We start from the raw sequence: 16,782 nt of genomic DNA, 5'->3' as shown, positions 1-16,782 counted from the left end.
TTCTAAGTGTACAACTCCATGAATTTTTTCATTAAATGAACATAATCTGTATAATCAACACTGAAATGTAGATATGGAGCATTGCCTTTTTTTTTTTTTTTTGGGGGGGTTTTTGCTATAGGGCGCGTGCGCTCGCCAGACAGACAGAGAGAAACATAGAGATAGAAAGTGAGATATCAGCCTCCAGGGGAGATGGTCACACCGCAATCCCTTCTCCTCCATTCTCCTCTCAGGATCTTGTGCACGTACACACACACGCCCGGCATGAGTTTTAAGCCACCGGGTCCAGGCCACGAACTGCAGTCAACTACGTGGGAGTCCAGCGACATAGCTATTACACTAACTGCTGGGTTCCCCATATGGAGCATTGCTTCTAATCAATACTTACTCTCCCAAAGATAACAGCTCTCCTAGAACCTAAAATCATAAAGTAGTTTTTTCTGTTTTTGAGTTTTATATAAATGGGATAATATATATATATAAATGTATATTCCCTATTGTGTGTTGCTTCTTTGGCTCAGTGTTATGTTTATAAGATTCTTCCATATCGTCAAATGAATTAACAGTGTGTTCATTCTCATCGAAGTATAGTGTTCCATTATAGAAATACCCCACAACTGAATTGTTCCTGCTGTCACTGATGACATATAGATGGTGTCCAGTTTGGCCTGTTATAAACAGTCTTACTATGAACATATGAGATCATCTTGTACATTTTCTGCCCCAGACCTAGGACATCTTTTTCTTCAAGAAACTCTGTGTTGTAGTTCATTATTATGTTGTTACCAGAAATGCCTGACACTGGATGATTTATAAAGAGTAGAGATTTATTTGATTCACAGTTCTTGTGACTAAAATGTCCAAAGACATGGTATTGGCATCATAATATGGCTGACAGAGGTAGAAAGGAAAGCATACGCAAAAAAGGGGAGGTGGGGTAAAGAGGAAACAAACTTTTGTACTTCTGTTTGTCACTCCTGTGTTTCTAGCCAGTTGAATTATACCTTCCACTAGGCTCTGCTTCTTAAAGTGCTCACCATTCCCCAAAGTTGTTACATTAAGGACAAATTCCAAACCATGAATTTATGAGAGACAAGCAATTATCCAAACCACAGCACTTTGGTTTTACTGTGAAACAATACCTATTCATGTATATATAATACCTCATGAGATCACGATATTTTGCAATCAAATTCAGTGTATATCAAAACTATAATAATTCTGTATTCCATCTGTACCTCCTTTCTTCCACAGTGAAAATAATCTTGGTTCTCAGATACACAGGAGATGTAATTTATTAGAAAATTCCACAGTTCCTGGGAACAAAAAGACCAAGTAGCTTGTCTACAGTCCATTCTTTCCAGTAACAACAATAGCTCTCTGGAAAAAAAGAAGGGAGGGACTCTTGCTCTTCTCATAAACATTAATTATGTATCTCATGGCAAAACAAACAAAAATTCACTAACAGTATTTGCTAGAGAAGAGTCCTTATCCTTGCATTGCTTTTAGCAGGGTGTATCTAGTTGCTAAAATCAAGTGAAGAAAAAGGTAGAGGGGAGAGGTGGGGAGAGTAGGACAAGGAGGAGAAGGACACAGAGGAATAGGAGAAGAGATAGAAGGGAGGAAGGAAGGAAGGAAGGAAGGAAGGAAGGAAGGAAGGAAGGGGAGACAATAGTTGAAGAAAAAGCATAAGCCTACTTTTAATGATCCTTGGAAAGCCTTTTTCTTCTTGACATTTATATATATATATATATATATATATTTTTTTTTTTATATATATATATATATATATACACACACATACATACATATATTAATTTTTTTATTTTTTGCAAAGTAATAAAAATGATCATTAGAAAAACCATACAGGTTTAAAAGTTAACTTAATCATTCAGATTACTTTGTACTAGCATTGATTATGTATAGAAGTAATGCCAGGACTCTTATTTGTAAGGTATCTAGGATTGGGAGGTAGAAATGAGGTGACCTTATATCTTTTTTTTTTTTCCCCACAAATTTTTTCCTTTGTGTTGCTCCATCTGGTAGTCCCAGACCTGAGTTTTAAATTGAATGTACTGAAAGAAGGTATTATAATGTACAAAATATAATATTGGTACCATTAATTGGACAGTTCATATTCTTACAGGCTCTTAGAGGTACACATAACTTTGTCTCAGATGGGCAAATTAAGGTCTCTCTGTGAGCTCTGAGTTAAGTTTCCTGTGATCCTTTATCAAAACCTGTAATATCTGCCAAGGAGAGTGTTAACAAGGCTACTGTTTTATTGGTCTTATGGGTTTGTAATATATCTACTGAAACAGAAGGCCTAATCATAGGGAAAAGGGCATGGGTCAAAACAGGTAATAAAGGAACGTGGAAGTAAGCAATGGACAGTTCAGTGCAGTTCTGTGAAGGGATATAATCATGTGATTTCTTTGCCAGAGCCTTATAGCAAGAGAAGAATACTCTTCGATATCTCTCTCAGATCTGATGGTAACTTTAACTAACTTTAACAGATATTGAGAGAAAACTTTGGGTCTATTTTCTGCAGAGAAAGGTAATTGATGATGTACAAACTCTACCTAAAAGTTTCACCTGGAAGATTTGGAGCAACAGTGACAAGGTGTCAGTTGATGAATTGATATAAGCATAGTTCATTAAAGTTATCACAGAGTTCTTGGTTTAGGTTATATTTACCATTCTGATACTTTTTCTGATGACTCATCCATAAGTAATGAATTACATAAGTAGAAGATTCTGAGCAGTAGAGATTTCTTTCTAGACATTTAAGTAAAAACAACATGGTAGTGAGATCTACCTAGCTACAATGAAAAGGATATTTCTACTGTTTGCCATAGTTTGATCTACTTTGAATATAGAATAAATGAATGTAAATAGAATTGGAAATTAGAAGACAGCCCTTGAGGAAGATAGATTTGGATGTGATGTAATGAATAGATATCACTAATAACTTTTCTCTAGAGTTATGTAGAGTGTGTTTATGAAAACCTATGACACTCTTAAGAAAGGATATATTTGGTCTAATATACCAAATGAGTCTCATGGGACATACTTTTTTGTATTTGTGCAAACCATTTTCCTAAATTGTCCAACTTTAACACCATGATTATAACCCATACTGTAGCTTGATCAGTGTTATCTCTGCTGTCTTGATGTTCTTTAGAGACTTTGGTACTGTCTTGGAGTGCTCCATCAGACTGAAAAAGTCTGTAAGAGCTCATGGTGATAAATAGGCCTTGCTAATCCAAATAGAGACACTAGAGGGAGCTCCTTTCCAGAAGACTGGCTGAATCTGCAATTGGCCCTAGAGGGACAACAAAACTTTAAGTTAATTTTATGACTGAACTAATAGAGCATTTACTGTGTTAGAGCATCATACCCACCAACAATGCAAGAAGAGGGCTTGTATCTTTACACAGGAAAGACTGTTACATGTTCTAATTACTATAGAAGTTGTTGGGTTTTTGGTATTGTTTTCTTTTGTTTTTCAGTTTTGCTATAAAGCATGTGCGCTTGCCAAAGACAGACACAGAGAGAAAGTGAGAAATCACCTACTAGAATGGATGGCTACACCACAGTCCCTTCTCCTCTGTCCTCTCAAGATCATGGACACACATGTACATTCACCCGGCATGATTTTCAAACCACTGGTCTGGGATTCAAACCATGCATTCAGCTGCGTGGGATCCAGCACCTTAACCTCCACATCACCTACTGGCCTAGACATTGCTGTTTTTAATGACCAATGGCTAGGAGTGGCAGAAGCCAAACTAAAGATCCCCATTTATGGGAACACAGCATAAATTATGGTAGGAAATTACTAGACAGTGTGGCCTTTAGTATATTTGTTCTCTGATGGCTTGGGTATCACAGATAAAAAGGGGATTTGTCGTCCATGTTATACTGATTAGGGTTGGGTAGACAAAGTAGCATGATATTGTCCTGAAGGTATATCTAGAAGCCAATGAGCATTAAAACATATACCACGATATTTGGGATATAGTTATACTTTCAAACCAAATAGAATCCAGTTTTTCTTTTTTAAATTTGCTGTAGGGTACATGTGCTTCCTAGAGAGAGAAAAAAAGATTAAAAAGTAATGAAAAAGAAAAAACCTTAAAGGAAAAAGAGAAGAAGAGAGAAAGCACCCCTTCAGGAGATGGCCACACCACAATCTCTTCTCCATTCTTTTCTTAGTATTTTGGGCAGACAGGCACATACACCCAGTGTGTTTTTCAATTCTCAAGATTCCAGACCTTCACCCCCACAGTCAGCCACGTGAGATCTGGCTGCCTTAACCACCATGACACTGCTAACCGAGAATCTAGTTTATTAAACAGTAATATGTGGTCAGTAGCCTAGTCATTGAATGTGAATGTGGATGGGAAAAGTTGTTTTACTTGGGACAAATGGAGAATGTACTGTAATTCTTACCCTTACATGTGTTTCTCTTCCTCCTTTGCTGTGTTGTTTATCTCTGTTCTTGAAATTATCAGTAAAAGTTGATATTGGGTAAGTTCTCTGATTTGTTGGAGTCTGATTTGACAATCCATTTTTTTTGTTTGTTTTTTTCTATGGGACATGTGCTTTCCATAGGACATGTGTGCTCACTGAAGAGAGACAAAGTGGAAAGGATAAGTGGGAGAGAAAACTGCGGGAATGCAATCCTTTCTCCTCCATTCCCCTCCTGCAATCCCTTCTACTCCATTCTCCTCTTGGGATTTTGGGCACACATTCAGGTGCACCTGGAGTGAGCTTCAAGCCACCAAGTCTGGGACTCGAACCACACTCTGGCATGTGGGAGTTCAGCACCTTAACCTCCACATCACCTGCTGGCCCTGACAATCCAATATTTCAACTTACCTCAGTTTCTCATTTATTTTGTACCATGTTACATATGTGGGGTTGTAGAAAGTTAATTTTATGTTTGTGTATAGTTAGCAGTTTCTGAGCAAAGTTTACAGAAACTTGATTCATAATTTGAAAGGCAAGCCTTGGAACTTGGCTTATGACTGAATAGTAAAAACTCCAGAGAGATTTCTCTCTCTAGAGGTATGTGTTTACATTTCAGAGGAAGTCTTGGAATGAACCAGGACCTAGAGGATATCTTCTGGGTCATAAAGCTGGAGATGCTTTTTTTTTTTTTTTAATTCCCCCTTCCCTAAGGAGAATTTATTTATGTTTCAAAGTGTGATGGGACAAGTCCTTTTCTTTACATTTTCTTTACATTTTCAAAACTCTCAGAAAATGGAGAGCAACAGCTGCCTCTTTTTGTTTTAATAAAGTCAACACATAGATGTAATTTTTCAGGACTCTTTTACTTGTAGGAGATAAAATTATTTGAAAGATTATACTTCTTTCTCATCACCTTGCTGTTGGACAAGAGGTGGAACAGAGAAGAGTTAAACTGTATTATTTACTTAAAGTATGTAAGTAATAATAATCTATTCTGCTATAGACAACTCATATTGATATACAGTGGGCTAGTAGATATACTTACTAAAACTTTAACACTCTATGGAACTGTCTCAGAGTAAAAGTGCTAATACCACCGCTACCCAATGTGATTGCTGAGAACAGTTAAAAATAATTTTGTATATTTTTTTCCTAAATTTCACCCTCTCATTTTTAAAGGTTTTTTAAAAATATTTATATCATTTGAGCATATATAGTATTATATACTGAAATTTTTTTGCAGTTGTATGGAGATTTAATTGATGTACTGTATAATTCACCTATTTAAAGTACATGATTCAAGTTTTTAGTATATTCAGAGGTTGTGTAATCATTGCCACAGTATAATTTTAGAATGTTTTTGTTCCCACAGAAAAAAACTGTATACTAATTAACAGTCAATTCTCCACTTTTTCTCGCCTTCCTGTCCCTCCTTCTCAGTTCTAAGCACCGAAGACTTTGTGTCTTCATATCTTTATGGATTTGCCTATTCTGGATATTTCATATGAATAGAATTCTATTAATGTCTTCTTTCACTAGAAATAATATTTTTGAGGGGACCAGCAGATGGCATAATGATTATATCGCTGAACCCCAATGTAGTCGACTTTGGTTCGAGTCCTGGACCTGGCAGCTTAAAACTCACACCAGGCACGTGTGCATGTACATGTACATGTGCATGTGTGCCCAAGTTCCCAAGAGGAGAATGGAGGAGAAGGGATTGTGACCATTCCTCTGGGGGAGGAGGGCGATTTCTCTCCTTTTATCTGTCTGTCTCTGTCTCTCTCTCTCTCTCTCTTTCGCTCTCTCTCTGTCTGGTGAGCACATGCACTCTAACAAAAATCTCTCAAAAATTTCTTGAGATTCATTTATATTAGGCATGTATCAGCACTTGATTTATTTTTGTTGCTATATAATCTTCATTATAAATATATACCACATTTTATTTATCCATTTCTGTTTTAGACTTTTAGATTATTTCTGGTTTTTGGTTATTGTTGATAATACTCTGTCCACATTCATGTAAAAGTTTTCTGTGGACATTTGTTTTCATTTCTCTTAGGGATATACTTAGGAATAGAATTACCGGGTTATGTGTTAATTCTATGTTTAACCTTTTGAAGTACTCCCAAACTGATATCCAAAGTGGTTGCAACATTTGGATTGCCACCAGCAATGAGTAAAGGTTCCAGTTATTCATGTCAGTGTCTGTTATTTTTCTTACTATATTTACTTTTTTTTTCTTAGTATAGTTATCCAAGTGGGTATAAAGTAGAGAGGGAAAGTGAGAAATAAACTCCCTAGGAGGGAGGAGGGGATGGCCACACCGCAATCCCTTCTCCCATTTTCCTTCTTAGATCTTGGGCATACATGAACTTGCACCCAGTGACATTTTGAAACCACCAAGTCCAGGACTCGAACTGTGGTCAGCAATGTGGAAATCCAGCAACATAACCACTATGCCATGGCCCAGTGTTATCTTTTTCTTTGCAGTTGGGTATCTGTTCCTTTTCTCTGTTTTGTCAGTCTTACAGGTTTTTTGCAATTTTATTAGTCCTTTGTATTTATTTTTCTATATTATCTGTTGGTTTTCTATTTCTTTAATTTCTGCTACTATAATTTATCCCTTATAGTTTCTTGAGTTTAATTTACTGTTTTCTAATTTCTTGATACATATTATGCATTAATTTTTTTGTGTTCTAATATACGTATAAAGCTATAAATTTTCCTCTAAGTACAGCTATAGTTGTATTTTCATTACCATTTACTGCAAAATGCTTTCTAATTTTCTTGAAATTTCTTCTCCAAAATTCATGGATTATTTAGAAATTTACACCTTATTTCCAAAGAGGAGAGTGTTTTATTTATCTTTATGTAACTGATTTCTAGGTCAATCATATTTCATTCATGTAATATACGCAGAATTATTTCAATTCTTTGACATTTTGAGGGATTGCTTTATGGCTCTAAGGTCATGTCTGATAAATGTTTCATATGAACTTGCAAATAATACTTTTTCTGTCACTTTGAGGTAAAGTACAAGATATGTACAAATTACTCATGTTGTTCATGTCTTTTATATCCATGTCACATTAGCTAATGAGAGAGTTATATTACAACCATGTACAGGCCTTACCACAGTGACATAAGTGGAAGGATGTGTCTGCATGATGGCTGAGGCCATGCTGGGGGGCCCAAGTTAGGTTCCTGGCTGAAGCAAAAAAGACTGGGCACAGTGGCATGTGACTGTTGGAAACTGGGGAAGAAGGATGATTACATGAGATTCTGTAAATACTTTTCTCTTTTCCTCTCTCTCTCCCTCCCACATATACTGTCTCTCATGAAAGATTAAAAAAAATATTTTTTGTGAAAGCCTTGTACAATGATTATGAGATTTTTAATTTGGATTTATATGAGCTAACTTCTATTTTCATTTATAAAAGGTATTTGATGTTTTTCTCTCCTTTTTTTTTGCCTTCTTTTAGGTTAATCAGTTAGTTTCTATTATTATACTTTATAGCTGTCCAATTACACCTTATATTTTCTTTTTATTGTTCTTTAGTAGTTACTTTAGAGATTACCCTATATATCTATTAATGGCAAACAAAAAGTTTACTGTACCCTTGCTCAGACAATGACTCACTTTAATATTTCTCTTAGTGTGGGTTTGCTGGTGATAATTCTTTTTAGTTTTTTCAACATGCCTGAATTTTATTTTGATTACCATATTCAGTAGATTCTATATAAAATATAATGTTAATCAACATTATAACTATATTATATAATAACAGGCCTTATAATACTTTGACTCATCTTGTCTTCATGATGTATATGCTGTATTTTAAAATGATTTAGATTTTAATTTTATTTTTAATGGCACAAATGACAAAATTATTTGATTTTCATTACTTAATTTATACAGAAAATGTTCAGGTTTTCTAAATGTCTACTAGTCATTTTGTTTTTCTTTCCTTATTGCATTTCAGACCTCCCTTCTTGGCTCATTTTCCTGAAGTCCACCCATTAGAGATTCTCCAACTGAAAGACAAGCTCTGAGTTTCTGTTGTCAGAAATTACAATTTTTTTATTGTTCTCAAAATAGTGTATTCTGCATTGGTAATTATTTTGTCTTGGCACTCTGAATATATTAATCCATTGTCATCTAGTTTTCATTGCTGATGCTGACAAGTTTTTGGTTTTTTTTATAATTGTCTCATTATTTTGTAGATGTGTCTTTTTTTTCCTTCTAGATGCTTTTAAAATCTTTCCTCTGTTTCTTGTCTCTTGCAGTTGAGAGTATGTCACTTTTATTTTTTTTAAACTGATTGGTATACTTTAGCATCCTGGATCTGTAGAACTTTAGAACACTTCTAGAATGTTCTTGTCCATTGTTCTAATTTCTTTGATGTTTGTTTCTTTGGTTTCATGGTGTACATCTAGCGTAGCCTGTACTTTTGGGCTAGTTTACCTGTACTACTCAGATATGACATTTCTCAAGTTTTACTGAATGTCATGTGTATCTAAACAGTCTGTTGAGAACCCAGAGGATGTCTAGCATTACATAAGCTTTAGATGTTATTTAGTTCCTTGGTAATTGTTCTTTCCCCATCAGGTGTTCTTTGTCCAACCTGATGTAGTTTCACTCTATCATGAGCAAATTTGTCTTTAACCAGCAAATTTATGGGCCTTAATCAGACTTTTGGAACTTTTTATACCTCATACCTTCTCTCTCATACTTTCTCTGTTATCCTGTACTAAAATTCTAGACACCTCAACTTTCTCAAACTCTGTTCTTTAGCTCCTTGAGTCAGAAAGACCACTGGAACTCAGTTTGAATTCCCTTTCTGTGCACTGATGTCTGAAAATTGCCTCCAGGCAGAAGCCAGGTGTGATCCTAGGACTCATCTCATTTCTTCTCCTCCGAAAGGATTATAGTTCTATTCTACTACATAGGTTCCTTGTCTGAAACCCATTTTTGATATTTGTCTAATTTTCTGATTGTCTATAGGAGGACAAGTCCTCTAAGTGTTACTCTTTTAAGGGAATAAGTGGAAACTGCCTGTTTTCTGCCTGTCTCTCGTTCATTTTTAAAAATTCTTTAAACATTTTATACATAGTCTGTTATTTATCTCACCATTTTAATATGTGAAATCCTCAGTGTTCTAAATGTCTTTTTTTGTGTATGGGTGCACTTGTGTATGGATTCTTGTTTCCACTGCTTATTTCCTATGTTTATGGATTTTTATTGTCATGTGATAAAGCTTAAGTTGTCTCAGTCCTCTGGGGATGATTTGTGTGTATGAAGGACTTTTCTTTTCCTTTCTTGAATTAAGAGAAGTTGCCACCGACCACATTAGCTGCTTTTTAGAGTTCTGACCTTGTAAGAAGCTGTATAGTTCTGTCACCTTAGGTAGATCCTATGTCAATCTCCTGATGCTAGTATTGGTATTAGTTTTTGTTTGTTTTTCCTCCCCAGGTCAATTCTAGCTTTCATTTTACTTTATTGTTCATGTTAAGATTTTGACTATTTATTTTTTCTTTAATTCTTTAAAATTACCTTTTTTTAATTTTGTGAGTGCAGCGATATTTTTAAAAAAAAAATGTTTTTTGTAATCTGTGCATCCAGATATTTTTTTGTTGAAGGGGCCACATAGCTATCTAGTTGACTATTCTGCTGGTAAAGGAAGATTTTCATTTTATTTGTAAAAGGCAACATTATTTAATTCATCAAAAGTCATCAGAAATATATATTTTTCTCTGTATTTAATTTATATTAGTTGAAAAATTTGAAATATATCCTTTTTTTGTCTTTGTTGCTTTAAATTTTTTTCTAGTATTAATAACAAGATCACCATAACCTTTTGTGGTATTTGTCTTATTTATTGTTGCCTATTTTTCTATTTTAACCCTTCCGTGTGTATGTGTGTGTATGTGTGTATGTGTGTCTGTACGGTTTTAACTGGGTGTTTTATACATAGCATTGCATTTTATTATAGAAAAAAATCTTCCTCTTAAACTTAACCTATTATTGGCAGCTGCATTGGCTCGGTGTTCATAAACACTGAAGCCACATGGGAGGGTCCTGAGTTCATGTCCCAAGTTTTCGCACTAAACTTCAGGCACTCCCTTGTGCTTCTGATCCTGGCTGACTGAGGCTTGTGGTGGACTGTGACATGGAGACCTTATTGAGGGTACCTCTTTCTTTTTCTCTTTGTCTCTCTCTCTTCCTCTCTCTCATTAAAGAAATCAGCACATAGACTTTAAACACAAATTAAAAAAGAAAAAAAACTCACTATAGGTTAAATATCCCTTCTATTGTTAAATAAGTATCCCTTATCTGAAATACTGGAGACCAGAAGTGTTTTTACATTTGGGGATTTTTCTGATTTGGAAATATGTGCCTGTGCATGATGATAACCAAGTCTGAACACAAAATTCATTTACATTTCATGTACACATTATACACATCACCTGAAGGTAATTTTACATAGTATTTTCATACCATTTTGACCCTGTCCCATGAAGTTAGATGTGGAATTTTCTACTTATGACTCAAAAAGTTTCGTATTTTGGAGCATTTCAAAATTTCAGATTACAGATATTTAACCTGTGTTTTTACTGGTATAGTCAGTAAGTTATTTTAAATTTTTTCTAATTTTATACATTTAATATCAATTTTTCTTGTTTTATTGCCTTTTCCTTTATTTTCTACTTTTTTTCTATATTGATTATTTTTTGTTTTTTTTTGTTTTGTTTTCATTTGCTCCAGAGTGCATGCACTTGCCAGAGAGAGAGAAAGAGAGAGAAAGAGAAAGTGAGAAATCACCATCACAGGGGGATGGCCATACTGCAGTCCCTCCTTCTCCATTCTTGCAGGATTTGGGGTGTGTGCACACACATTCAGTGTGTTTTTCAATCTGCCGTGTCTGGGACCCAAGCCATATATAGTCAGCCATGTGGGATCCAGTCACCTTAAATCTCCATGCCATCGTCTGTACGGTTTTAACTGGGTGTTTTATACATAGCATTGCATTTTATTATAGAAAAAAATCTTCCTCTTAAACTTAACCTATTATTGGCAGCTGCATGCATTGGCTCGGTGTTCATAAACACTGAAGCCACATGGGAGGGTCCTGAGTTCATGTCCCAAGTTTTCGCACTAAACTTCAGGCACTCCCTTGTGCTTCTGATCCTGGCTGACTGAGGCTTGTGGTGGACTGTGACATGGAGACCTTATTGAGGGTACCTCTTTCTTTTTCTCTTTGTCTCTCTCTCTTCCTCTCTCTCATTAAAGAAATCAGCACATAGACTTTAAACACAAATTAAAAAAGAAAAAAAACTCACTATAGGTTAAATATCCCTTCTATTGTTAAATAAGTATCCCTTATCTGAAATACTGGAGACCAGAAGTGTTTTTACATTTGGGGATTTTTCTGATTTGGAAATATGTGCCTGTGCATGATGATAACCAAGTCTGAACACAAAATTCATTTACATTTCATGTACACATTATACACATCACCTGAAGGTAATTTTACATAGTATTTTCATACCATTTTGACCCTGTCCCATGAAGTTAGATGTGGAATTTTCTACTTATGACTCAAAAAGTTTCGTATTTTGGAGCATTTCAAAATTTCAGATTACAGATATTTAACCTGTGTTTTTACTGGTATAGTCAGTAAGTTATTTTAAATTTTTTCTAATTTTATACATTTAATATCAATTTTTCTTGTTTTATTGCCTTTTCCTTTATTTTCTACTTTTTTTCTATATTGATTATTTTTTGTTTTTTTTTTGTTTTGTTTTCATTTGCTCCAGAGTGCATGCACTTGCCAGAGAGAGAGAAAGAGAGAGAAAGAGAAAGTGAGAAATCACCATCACAGGGGGATGGCCATACTGCAGTCCCTCCTTCTCCATTCTTGCAGGATTTGGGGTGTGTGCACACACATTCAGTGTGTTTTTCAATCTGCCGTGTCTGGGACCCAAGCCATATATAGTCAGCCATGTGGGATCCAGTCACCTTAAATCTCCATGCCATCTTCTGGTCCAACTGTATGGAATATCTTAATCTCCTATGTTGTTTGGGGGAGGAATACATCCTATTAGTAGTTCGCTTTAATCTTTTCAAAAGCATTTCTTTAACTTAAATTTTTCAAATATCAACATTAAAAGTGCACTACTGGTGGCTGGCAGGTAGTGTGGTGGTTAAGGATGCTGGACTCCCACATGGGCGACCATGGTTTGAGTCCTGGACCTTGCTCTCTCACTTCCTCTCTCTCTTTCTTTCTCATTCTGTCTTTCTCTGGTTGCATTAAAATAAATAAATAAATACATACATTAAAAAAAAAGTTAAGTAAAATAATCCTTTAAAAAAAGTACAATAATGTCTGCCCAACTAATATAAAAAACGTTAAGTGCTAGGCCTCTGGATGGGCCAACAACCTAGTTCTATTTGAGATTCTTGGACCCTAGGACTAAAAAGGATTGAGCTTTAAATTCAAATTGATCTGTTATAATTTTTTTTCAGAAATATGTCTACTGTTTTAGGTCTGATTTCTACTACTTTATAAGCTAATAATAGTGAGAGCTATAACGATTCTCAGGTGAAGAGAGTCCATTACACTGATAGTTGATTTATATATTGTACTGGAAAGCCTGGTATAACATTTAGGAATGTTACAACCAAAAAGACATCTTTACCACCTTTTTTTTATTTCTTAGACATATATTGGTTGTAGGTCAAGTTCCTAGAACAGTAGTTTTCATTTTTTTTTAAGAATTATTTTTATTTCATTTTATTTTATTTATTTATTCATTTTAATTTGACCAGAGAGGGACAGAGTGGGGCTGGGGAGTGAGAAAGCAAGCTGCCTGTTCCAGGACTCTGACTGCAGTTGGCCATGTGGGAGTCCAGTGCCCTTAACCACCATGTCATCTGCCAGCTCCTAGAACAGTAGTTTTCAACACTTGCAGCAGGTCGATCACCTGTAGAGCTTTAAAAAAAATCTCTGTAACCAGGCTATACTCCAGATATCTGGGGAGGAATCCAGGCATGTATATTTATTTTAGGTTCTAATGTAAATTGACTATAATATGAAGTTAACATAGAGAACTACGGTCTTATGGTAGCAATTGTCAGACTACTACTTGCAGATCAAATTTGACCCACTACCTGAATAATAAGTTTAAATAAGCTTATTGAGATACAGCCATGCTCATTTAGTGTACATATTGTCTGTGGCTGCTTTCAGGCTACAGTGGAAGAATTAAGTGTTTGTGAAAGAACTATCTGACCTACAAAACTTAAAGCCCTGGAACTGGTGGCTTGAAATACAAGCTGGGTGTGTATGTGCCCAAAATTTCAAAAGAAGAATGGGGAAGGAATTGTATAGCCAACCCCCGTTGGGGGGGGGTGTGGGGTGCTTTCTTACTTTTTCTCGGTCTCTGTCTCTCTCGCGCGTGCTCTCTGTCTCTCCAGCAAGCACACACACCCTACAGAAATAAATAAATAAATAAAAATAAAAGAAGAGACAATGTTTGCTGATGGCAGTCTACAGGAACCAGTGGAATTTTCAGTATAGTCCAGTAGTTTTATTTTTAAGTGAAGTCTTCAGTGGGTCTTTAAGGATTGGAATCTTGCTTTCCTGTTGAGAATATACTACTGATTCTCCTGATTTAAAAACTTACGTTCAGGAGCCGGCAGGTGGCATGGTGGTTAAAGGCGCTGGACTTCCACATGGCCAACTGTGCTTCAAGTCCCAGACCTGGCGGCTTGGTTTCTCACTTTCTCTTTCTCGCTCTCTGTCATTCTCTGGTCAAATTTAAATAAATAAACACTTAAATAAGTTAATTAAATAAAAATAATTCTTTTAAAAAATACTTATACAGAAAAGTTCTTATTTCTTCTAATTTAACTAAAGGAATTTTGGTCTTTCTCAGTGCCTGTTGGTATATACTAGGTTGTTGGGAAAGTCATGACATATTTTTCTATGCTTTTCTATGCAAAAACGCATCACTACTTTCCCAATAACCCAGTATGTCAGTTGCCATCATACTTTACTTTTTCCAGTCTGTTTTATTCACCTTTTCTGTTCTATAATATTTGAATCTATGTTATTGCTGATATTTTTGTCAATTATTATTAGTTATATATATTGCTTCTCTTTCAAACATGAATTTGACATTTGCATTTAATAGTCTGATTTACAAAAATCTTTGACACAATTATGTATCTGACTGGCTTGCTCTTAATTTAATTTTATGCCACACCTTCCTTATTCTTTGTCCCTTTGTATTCTTCTTAATTTATTCATGTGGAGTATGTCTTCAAAATCTATGTCAGGAAGTGGTATATTTCAAATTATTTTGTTCTGACTTCAGATTGTCTTTCATTATATTAGCATATGACAGTTAAAATGTTTATAGATAATTTGAGTTTTATCCTTTTATGAGTAACTTGCCTATTAGTTTTATGTGTGTATTTTTTTTTTGCTAATGAGTCAACCTTTTTATGTATGTACCTCTTTTCTTCCTGGAATGCAGAAAATGCTTTTAGTTTTTTTTTTTTTTTTTAGAGGTTTTTGCTATAGGGGCGCGTGCGCTCGCCAGACAGACAGAGAGAGACAGAGAGACAGAAAGCGAGAAATCATCCCCTGGGGGGATGGCCATGCCGCAGTCCCTTCTCCTCCATTCTCCTCTCTGGATCTTGGGCACGCATGCACACGCGCCCAGCGTGATTTTAAGCCACCGGGTCCAGGACGCGAACCGCGGTCGGCTACATGAGAGTCCAGCAACATAGCCATTACGCTAACTGCTGATCCCAATGCTTTTAGTTTTTAATCAACAATTCATATCATCCCTACCATCCTAATAAGACTTTTTTTTCATTTTCTGGTTGTGTTCAAGGAGTCTATTATGAATGTAAGTCTGGAAAATTCATTCCATAGGAAAGTGAGTGATGACAGTAAAACCCAATGTAGCAATCGTGGTATCTGGAAGACTAACACCTCTTTCAGCAACCCCTCATCCATGAAATATTTTCCATTTTTAGACATTTTAAACATCATCATTTTTCTTTTTCTCTTGTATTCCTCTAGCTTTCATGTACTTCTACCTTTGTGTTTAACTAAAGGTATCTACCCTTTGTGTTTAAACTACCAGGACTCTTGTCCATATTTTGTTCATCCTCCTTTTAACATAGCACCCCTGATTTGTAACTGTGGCTTCACATTAGAATCCCCTGGGGAGTCTCTAAAAAAGTACTTCTTATAGGTAGGCCTTATTCTCAAATGGTCTGATTTGGTTGTTCTTAGATGAGGCATAGGTATTGGTATTTGTTAAATGTTTGTCAAGTAATTGGTTCTAAGTGGAAGCTAAGATTGAGGACCATTTTCTGCACTTCATGATAATTTACTGTGTTAGACATTATAGTACATGCCAACATTAAAATGTATATCCCCAGTATAGTCCTTTGTTTTGGAATTTTTTTCCCTCTAATTCTTGTAACAAAAGTATTGTTCCAGGAAGGAATTTGTCTTTCTGGGATTGGTAGCCTGTGTCACATTGCTATTTATGTGCCTTAGCTTTAGGAGCCCTTGTTTTTATGGTTTAACTTGATCTTTAGGAAAGATTACTAAATGCATATTACAAATCTATCATTTTAATACCTGATTTGTCACTTCTTAGCCTTGCAACCTAGAAAATTCACTTAATCCTAGAGCCTCCATTTTCATGGCCTTCATTTTCTCACTGGTAAATCCAATGTTTTCATATTTATCTTAAACTTTTGTTACTAAAATGGGACAGTCTGAACATTTTTTTGACAGTTTGACATATACACATAATTATTTCTGGGTACATATAAGGGTAATTATAAGTGACTTTTGATATGCTATAGTGTATGTGAACAAGTAAATTTACTTTGATAAACTTTTCTCATATCCTCCTTTCATTTGCTGTTTTATTTTGTGGGGTGGTAGAACTGTACTGCAGCATAAATCTATTATACTTCTTTTTTCTACACCTTTAAAACTCATTGAGAGTGGGCCAACAGGTGGTGTGGTGGTTAAGGCACTAGACTCCCACATGCCCCACCATAGTTCAAGTCCCAGACCTGGCAGCGTGCTTTCTCATTTCCCCCCTCTCTGTCTGATGTGCACACGTGCCCTATAGCAAATTAAAAATGATAATATTATTGGGTCCTTGGAAAAATCATGAGACTTTTTACATAAAAAAAAAGAGTCATGACTTTTCTAACAACCCATTAGTAATGATAAATAAAATAAAATTAAATAATTATTTGAA

General features: G+C 35.4%; 1 protein-coding gene across 1 annotated transcript in view; it reads left to right on the top strand.

Moving 5' to 3' along the window:
• The window catches only part of DPH6 (diphthamine biosynthesis 6), a 207,003-nt gene that overhangs the window by 119,336 nt on the left and 70,885 nt on the right, over nucleotides 1-16,782 (top strand). The window lies entirely within an intron of this gene.

This window comes from Tupaia chinensis, unplaced genomic scaffold, assembly GCF_000334495.1.
Source record: "Tupaia chinensis unplaced genomic scaffold, TupChi_1.0 Scaffold000062_1, whole genome shotgun sequence".
Lineage (NCBI taxonomy): Eukaryota > Metazoa > Chordata > Mammalia > Scandentia > Tupaiidae > Tupaia > Tupaia belangeri.
The sequence above is the reverse complement of the archived record's forward strand: the minus strand, read 5'-3'. Positions and strand labels throughout refer to the sequence as shown.